Source organism: Oryctolagus cuniculus, chromosome 6 (genome assembly GCF_964237555.1).
Source record: "Oryctolagus cuniculus chromosome 6, mOryCun1.1, whole genome shotgun sequence".
In the NCBI taxonomy this organism is placed as follows: Eukaryota; Metazoa; Chordata; class Mammalia; order Lagomorpha; family Leporidae; genus Oryctolagus; species Oryctolagus cuniculus.
In genome coordinates, this window is record NC_091437.1 from 35,268,961 (window position 1) to 35,277,455 (window position 8,495).

The 8,495-nt window shown below is 42.6% G+C and overlaps 1 protein-coding gene across 3 annotated transcripts in view; it reads right to left on the reverse strand.

The window, feature by feature from the left end:
• JAKMIP2 (janus kinase and microtubule interacting protein 2) overlaps positions 1-1,302 on the reverse strand; it is a 200,710-nt gene extending 199,408 nt beyond the window's left edge. For all 3 annotated transcript variants that reach the window (XM_008255199.3, XM_051844377.2, XM_002710292.4), the window contains exon 1: positions 961-1,302. The gene's annotated coding sequence lies outside the window, so the exon portion shown is untranslated. The remainder of the gene's footprint in view (positions 1-960) is intronic.
• Positions 1,303-8,495: the final 7,193 nt, after the last annotated feature.

Consider the following 8,495-nt stretch of genomic DNA (forward strand, 5'->3'; position numbering starts at 1 on the left):
TGTAAATTCAGGGCCCTCAAAATCACTCCCCTCAAATCCAATTAAAAATAAAGAGGCAAGCTATGAATTGGCATCTAGTTGTATGATACAGATCGAATGATAAGCATCTGTCCTAATGGGTCACAATGAAACTAAGGGAATAAATCTCACATTAATCCAAATGAAGCCAATGAATAATAATACAAGCCAGAAACTGTTTCAAAAAATATGCAATTACTTCCAAATATATAGGGACATTCATAACCCACAAAAACGCTTGCAAAGCACACTGCATATAAGCACTCTTCATAAATGCAATGTAAATGCTGGGGAACGTGTGTATGGATGATATGCATATCCTTATGGTGTATATGTTCATAACCAAACCTATGTCCTCAAATCAAACTCTGGATCTTGCAAATGGTTCCTCAACAACAGTACGTTCAAATATGAAATAGAATGCTGAATTCTGGAGCCACCTTTTCTTAGCAGTGAAGAAAAATAAGCCAAATCACCTTAAAATTAGTCGAGGAAGCTTACAAGATACCAAAGGTGTTTTTGAGGAAGGCCCAAAGCTGTATGTGAGAGCTGCAAATGAATTGATTCCTTTCAATAACACCCTTTCCTCCTGGTTAGCTCTTTTTCCACAAGCCCCCCCTCCCCATTCTGTTGCTAAGCTTGGTAGGAAAGGAACCAACTGGCTCTGTCTGTAGTCTGAGCCAGTTCAAGACAAAATCAGAACACCATTAAACACACACACACACACACACACACACACGCAAACGGATGCCGTCTCACTTCCCTCTTCCTGGCAGCCTTCCTCTCTCTCCATCCCCATCTCTGTCTCCATATCCCCACCCCCCTCCTCCTCACTCAGACTCAGGGATGGGAGTCATTGTTCATGTCCAGGCCACACACGTATATATAAGTCATGTAATAACAAGCTAAACCAAGAAGGGTGACCCACTGTCTCAGACTCACCATGCTGAGACCCGGAGAAGCTGCTGAAAGGAGGGAGAGATGCAAACTGAATCCATTTTCCCTGTGACCGATTCGGATGCAGCCTCCGAACCCAACATCAGCAGCGGCTGCTGGTCTTTTTCCCCTCCCTCTTTGGTTGGCGACGGTGCGAATGGGAACCACCCTTCCAGCCCCGCTAGAGTATCAGCAGTAGAGGCGGCAGCAGCGGCGGCGGCAGCAGCAGCAGCATCACCATTTGGGCCTCCTCCCTCTAGGAGGATGGGGTGAGCTCAGAAGCAGCCAGGAACTTGCAGCAGACACCTCCTCTGACTCCTCCCCCATCTCTCTCCCCCTCCCCCACGGCCCCACCCCTGCTGCGGTAGAGGCTGCCGGCCCAGCAGCTGCTGGTTGTCATGGCAACGACCAATGGTAAGCCACGGGCTAAGAGGAGGGGAGATGGGAGAAGCGAGCTGCAGGGGCTGGAGGGGAGCGAAGTTGGGGCTGGCGCTCTGAGAAATGATGCTCTTGGTCTCCGATCCTGGACTCCAGGTCGTCAGAGATGGGGCTAGGGTGCATACGCATGGAAGATAATAATTAAACTGAAATGAAGTGGAGATTGAAACGTATAAAACAGTTTAGTTGTACTTGGCATTTTCTATGGATTTCCAATAAAATGCATTAAAGTTGCTATCAGAAAAGATGACGACAAATGTGAAGAAAATTATTGTGACAGCAGATGATCATTACTCCAAATTTGTCCTTTCTGGAGCATCTTTTACTCAATAGCACTCAAGGTTGTTAAAAAGCCAAGTGAGTGGTTGGACTTTGCAAAAGATTCATAAGCTGATTTTTTTTCTTTCAGTGCTCCTGGCTTATTCTCAGGTGAATCACTTGGTTTCACTGTTTTTCCAGCTCCTCTCTGAAGAGAACCTGGAAGTATTTAACACTCCTCTGAGAAAAGATAAACTGGAACAGAGGAGTGAGGTTCCTACAAACAAGCAGGATTCTCAGCAGCACCTGTTGGTGGACAGTTCCAAATCTTTCTAGTGTCAAACTACTGGAGTGTTTAATTGCCAGCAGGCAATTCCATGCCGTTTTCATAGAGGCCCTTTTAGAGTTCCCAAACCAACTGGCAGTCGGGGTGGTAGGTGGGAAAAAGGGAAGTGAAATCAACAGTGTTGAGTCTACAGAAGTTCTGTTTCTAACTATAAATTATAGATGATGCTGTTGTGTATCCCATCCACTTGTGAGGATTGAGATAATTCTCTAAAAACACTTGGCTTGTAGTAAGTGTACAACAAATATTTTCTATAATTAGTACTATTAGTAGTGCAGTGTTTCACTGTAGCCACCACCTAATATAAACATACAAAAGAAGAATGTGGCAGTTTCAGGTAGAAGAAAAACAAAGGAAAGAAAGCATTAAACATGCGATGGCTGTAATAATGGTGATGATGATTGTAGTGGTGTTGGGAAAGACATGGAATCCTTAAGAGATTAAATGTGCTAAAAAATTTGGCAGTTGAAGACATTAATATTAGAGGAGTTAGATAAACTTCCAAAATTTGCCTGGCTAATAAACAGCAGAGCTAGAATTAAAACTGACTGTTCTAACACTACCATTTGCTCTCCCGACTGCTACACTTTGCTGCCACCTCTCCAGAGGATGGAGATGATCTTTATCTGAAATCCCATAGTTATTTACAGCTTGAAATGGGATTAATAAAGGTTTCAGGGACCATCTAGTCTCTACTTCTGGTGCCAGTATTTACTGTAGGTATGATTTAGGACCCATTAATTAACTTTCTTGAACCTATGTTTCTTCATCTGTAAACTGGAAGTAATCATAGAACCTCAACTGTCATTGTGAGAAATCAAATGGGATGATGTACATAAAGTATGGGAATAATGTCTAGTGCCTAGTAAGAATTCAACGAATGTTAGCAATGATTACTTGTTACTCATTCATAAGCAATTAATATTAAAACACAAGAGGACTTTTTCATGCATGGGGTTGCCCTTGATGCCAGGGACTTATTTTAAGAAAACTAACCTGACGGTAAATAGGTGGCCAAGGAAAGCCTTGCAGCTCTGCCCCAGCACTTGGCACTATCTCCAGTCCTCTCCAGGGAAAGCCTGCATCCTGCTTTGTGTAGTTACTGGCCTCTGCCTTCATCTAGTGCCAAACAGTCAATCACAACCAGCACTAACTTCCAAATCACCATCACATAAGTGTAAGTTGTGTAACAAAAAGTAATCAGTTGTGATCATCTCTGTTCTTTGTGTATTCTCTGCAAACCATCTTCTGATTTCTCTACCAGGATAGTCCCTCCCTCTACCCTGCCCTACTCTACCTCTCCCCTCCTCTCTCTGCCTTTCTTTTTTTTTAAGATTTATTTTATTTATTTGAAAGTCAGAGTTACACAGAGAGAGGAGAGGCAGAGAGAGAAAGAGAGAGAGAGAGAGAGAGAGAGAGAGAGGTCTTCCATCTGATGGTTCACTCCCCAATTGGCCACAATGTCTGGAGCTGCACCAGTCCGAAGCCAGGAGCCAGGAGCTTCCTCCCGGTCTCCCACGCGAGTGCAGGAGCCCAAGGACTTGGGCCATTCTCTACTGCTGTCCCAGGCCATTCTCTACTGCTGTCCCAGGCCATAGCAGAGAGAAGGATGGGAAAAGGAGCAGCCAGGACTAGAACTGGCACCCATAGGGGATGCCAGCTCTTCAGGCCAGGGCATTAACCCACTGTGCCACAGCGTTTACCCCTCTCTCTCTCTGCCTTTCAATTAAAAAAGTCATTTACAAAACGTAAGCTATTGAAGGAGAGAGATTTCGGTTTGTTTATTTATGGCAAGCACCAGGGACATATTAGCTTGATGAATATTTGTTGATGAATAAACCACTAAATAAGTGAAACAAGTTTTATGTTACATCATGGATAGATAAGTTGTATAATTGTGCAGATATATGTTTGATATTTCTTATGATGAAAAACGAAAATCATTATATTAATTATCTTATTTAGGACACATGCAAAAGTTTTTTTAATAGCTATTAAAATGAAAACATTGCATATGTCTATTTGAACTCACCCAGCACGTACTCAGTGGTATGTGTGGTTCTCTTTGGGAAACACTGATTTCCTACTAAGAGCTTCTTAATACTAATGGTGATTAGACTGGGTTCTTTCCTGGGCCTTTCCAGCTTTGAATTCTGAATTCTATGAGATGTCTGAAAATGAACAGGTTATAGGTCTTAGCTCCAAAAAGAGGCATTAAAATTTCAGGAGAAACCACAGCATAATGGGAGGAAGCTGCAGAGTGTGGCTCTGGAGTCAGAGAGCCTGGGTTGAAGCCAGGCTTCATCGATGATTTTCTAAGTGACCTTGGGCAAGTTTTTTTAATTTCTCTGTGCCTCAGTTTCTTCACCTGGATGGCATCATAACAATAATTTAGTTGAGTTGTTCTGAGGGTTAAAGTTGGTAGGAGTAAAATATTAAGAAATACATGGCATATAATAAATGATAGACAATAATAGTTAATACCATTATAAACATAATTTTTATACCTACAGAGATCATTCAGGCTTATTCTAAAGGAATTGCTGTTATGGCTGTAGACCAGCTGTTAGCAGACTATGAGGGATTCTGAAGATTTTTATCTCAGAAGCAAATCCTCTATTCTCCCCCTCAAAAAAGGCAATATGAATGGAATTCAGAAATGAATATTGCTTATTCTGTAAGATATTAACATGTTGTGTATTTATAGAGCACATTAAATGTAAGTACCATGGATCTTCTTGAGGGTCCTAAGAAGAAGGAATGATTCTGACTTCACTGTGTGTCCTATAAGCATAAGTCTCAGTGAATGGAAATTCTCTTATGAACTCCATACACTTATGATGCCATGAACTCTAGACTTACTCCATTTGTAGATGTAAACAGTTCTATCTTTGATCACCTGTTTCCCTCCAGAAATACCTTCCCTGACCCAACTCTTCAGTCTTTAAGCTTTACCCATCATCTCCTCAGGACATTTTCACTGATACCAACATTAGCATTAAAACTGTTTCCATGTGGTCCCCAGTCACATCTTGTTCCTACACTTAAGAGGGTGACTGGCAAAAAATTTTCTCTTTTGCTTTTCTATTTGACTGGAAGCACTTTCAGGTCATGAATAATGCTCATTTATTCACTTATTGATATGTTAACCTAGCAAATGTTTATTTTTTTTATTTTTATTTTTGACAGGCAGAGTGGACAGTGAGAGAGAGAGACAGAGAGAAAGGTCTTCCTTTGCCGTTGGTTCACCCTCCAATGGCCACCACGGCCGGCGCACTGCGGCCGGCGCACCGCGCTGATCCGATGGCAGGAGCCAGGTACTTCTCCTGGTCTCCCATGGGGTGCAGGGCCTGGAAGAGGGGCAACCAGGACAGAATCCGGCGCCCCGACCAGAACTAGAACCTGGTGTGCTGCTGCCGCAAGGCGGAGGATTAGCCTAGTGAGCCGCGGCGCCGGCCGCAAATGTTTATTTCTAGCTGCTACTGTATGCTGGTCCTCAGTACCTGGGACTTAGCTTAATGAATCAAACAACCTGAGTACTTCCCTCATGGAGCTTACAACCTAAAAGGAAAGAAAGATTGCATATTATTTTGAGTAAATTAAATTAGGATCTACAACAGAAAAGTACAGGGAGCTCTGGTAGCAGATAAATGAATGGCATAGCCTAATTTGGGATCCCAGGAAAGATAATACTGGAGGGATTATGGGGTAAAGTGGGAACCAGTGACTTCAGACAAAGGGAAGGGTATGGATGCAGATCCTGAGATTTGGAAGAATATGGTATGTTAATCAATTTTTGTTTAATTCTAGTTCTTAGCACAGTACCTTGTACCTAGTACACTGTGTGCCACACATGTCTCCTGTAAGAATCTGCCTCCTCTTTTTCCAATACACAGAAGTACACAACTTCTTTTCCCCCTTTTTTCTTCTGTTCACGTATTTAAGGGATTAGGGTCTGTCAATAGTCAAGTACTCTTAGGATGTGTGAAACAGAAACAACTGAGAAAGGCAAAAACAAAATTACTATGGTAGAAAAAGAGATATGATGCCTTTCATGAGTAATGCCCCATTACAGATTTATTAAGTAAGATTTATGTGAAAATAGAAACTTTGCTCTGATGGTGAAATGAGAACGAGTTTCCCCCTTTCAGGATATGGTGGTTATATTACTCAGTGGCAGACAACACACGGGATTAGGTCACTAACAACCCAGGAACGTCAAAGAAATGAGAAAATTTTCCTTTCCTTTCCTAACCATTTCTAAAATTTTGTAATCAGAAAATCTATAAATAATCCAGTTTAACTTCAGGATATGTGCAAGTTTTATTTTAACTTTAGCTTCTATCTTTATTGAAAACACTCTATTTTTCATAATTTATGCAGTGTTTAGAGATTCAGAATGTCTTGTCAGAGCAGGAAGAGTGAGAATATGAGTTGAACATTGAGGACATGCCATCTAGAGTGAACATACCAGACATGGTTCCTGCCCTTGAGGAGCTTGGAGTCTAATGCATGGGATAGCTGAAGAACAAATAAGAAAGCCAATGAAATAGTAGCAAACTTTCACAAAGGCTATGAATCAGTCAAAAACTGAGAGGACTGGGGACAGGGAATGAAGGAATGACTCTGTGAAATGATATTTAAAATTACAAAATGAAATTTGGAATATGCTAACCATGTAGGAGCTGAGAGAAGGGTTTCAGTTGGATGGATAAACTCTGAAGATCAGAAATGCCAGGAATGAGAACTGTTTTTGAAGACCAATGCAGTGAGAATTTGGTGAGCAAGTATGAGATTGGCATGAGGGGGAGTTGGAAAGGTGAGAAGGGTTCACATGTGTCCCCTGTGGGGTAACTCTAGTTTAAAAAAAAAAAATGTTAAAGCAATGGAGAGCCACTTGAGAGCTGAAATTTCTGGCCAGCGCCGCAGCTCACTAGGCTAATCCTCCGCCTGCGGCGCCGGCACCCTGGGTTCTAGTCCCACTTGGGGTGCCGGATTCTGTCCAGGTTGCTCCTCTTCCAGTCCAGCTCTCTGCTGTGGCCCGGGAAGGCAGTGGAGGTGGCCCAAGTGCTTGAGCCCTGCACCCACATGGGAGACCAGGAGGAAGCACCTGGCTCCTGGCTTCGGATTGCCGCAGTGCACCCGCTGTGGTGGCCATTTAGGGGGTGAACAGAAGGAAGACCTTTCTCTCTCTCTCTCTCTCTCTCTCTCTCTCTCTCACTGTCTAATCTGCCTGTCAAAAATGAAAAAAAAAAGAGCTGAAATTTCGTGTAAAGCATTGTGGGCAATGGATTAGAAGTGGACAACAGTAGATGCCATAAACTGCTGCGATCATCTAAGCCAAAGATTATAGTGGTTAGATTAGGGTGGTGGCAGTAGATATGGAGAAAATTGGCCTATTTCCAATACATTTCAGCAGCAAATTGCGATTACTTGCTAATGGATTCAGTTTGGGGTTGAGGGAGGGGGAGGTTGGAAAGATAAGTAGACAACTACCTTCTTCCATGTACAAGATATTCTGCCAAGGTTTAGTTTTTACTTTCTCTAGTGAAGAAAGGTGTGTGATCTCTGGTTTTAGGAAAATCAGGGGATTTTAAGTCCTTAACTTGGAGGCTCTCCTCTCTGCTTCCCAGGCTTTGTGCTGTTGGAAATTAGACATTAACAATCCATCAGTCCATCGGGCAAATCATCACTGAGCTGTTGCTGCTGCAATGAGAGCAGCTGGACTGAGAAGGGCAAGTGAGAGACACTAGGATTTTCATTCAGAAAATCCCCAGGGGCCTGGAGAAGTGGCCTGCCGACAGAAATGTCCTTCCTCGCCTCTGGTCCTCCAGCTCCATCACAACCAGGTTGGCCTCTGCCTCTGTGATGATTCTGACCCTGCCACATCCTAATCATGTGACCTTGTAGCTGTGTTTTCTCTTAGCCTCATTATCCTCATCTATACAACCAGGATAATAATTGTCCTTGCCTACTAAATGGAGATTAAAGTGAATTATGCTTGTGAAGACCTGAGTGCATGCCTGGCATGTAGAAGGGTTGCTCTGATCTTCAGCTGCTCTATTACCAAATCCCTTCCCTCAAATCTGAAACTTCCTTTTGGGATGCTTGAATTGCCCAGTCTTTCCCTTTAGACTCCTAAGTTTTGGAAAATTGTCCCTAATACCTCCTACATCAAGTCCCTCACATTATCCCGGAGCTTCCTCAAACTGCTGAGTACTTCTTTTCCTCTGAAAGATGTGCCAGGTGTAGCGGGACTGTGAAGAGTTGTCAGAGACTGGAACTTTCATATTTCATGGTCTGTCTCACATATTTATGAGCCAGCTTTTAAAAATATTTACCCTTTGTATTTCCTTTTTTAATTACTATTTGATACGTTTCTTACAGTGGATCTGAAGTGTGAAATTGGAAGCCTAGAGATTGCCAATATTCTCAATGCTAGAAACAGGTACAATGAAACAGTTTGGGTCTAGTGGTTTTTTCCCCCCACCAAGGGGAA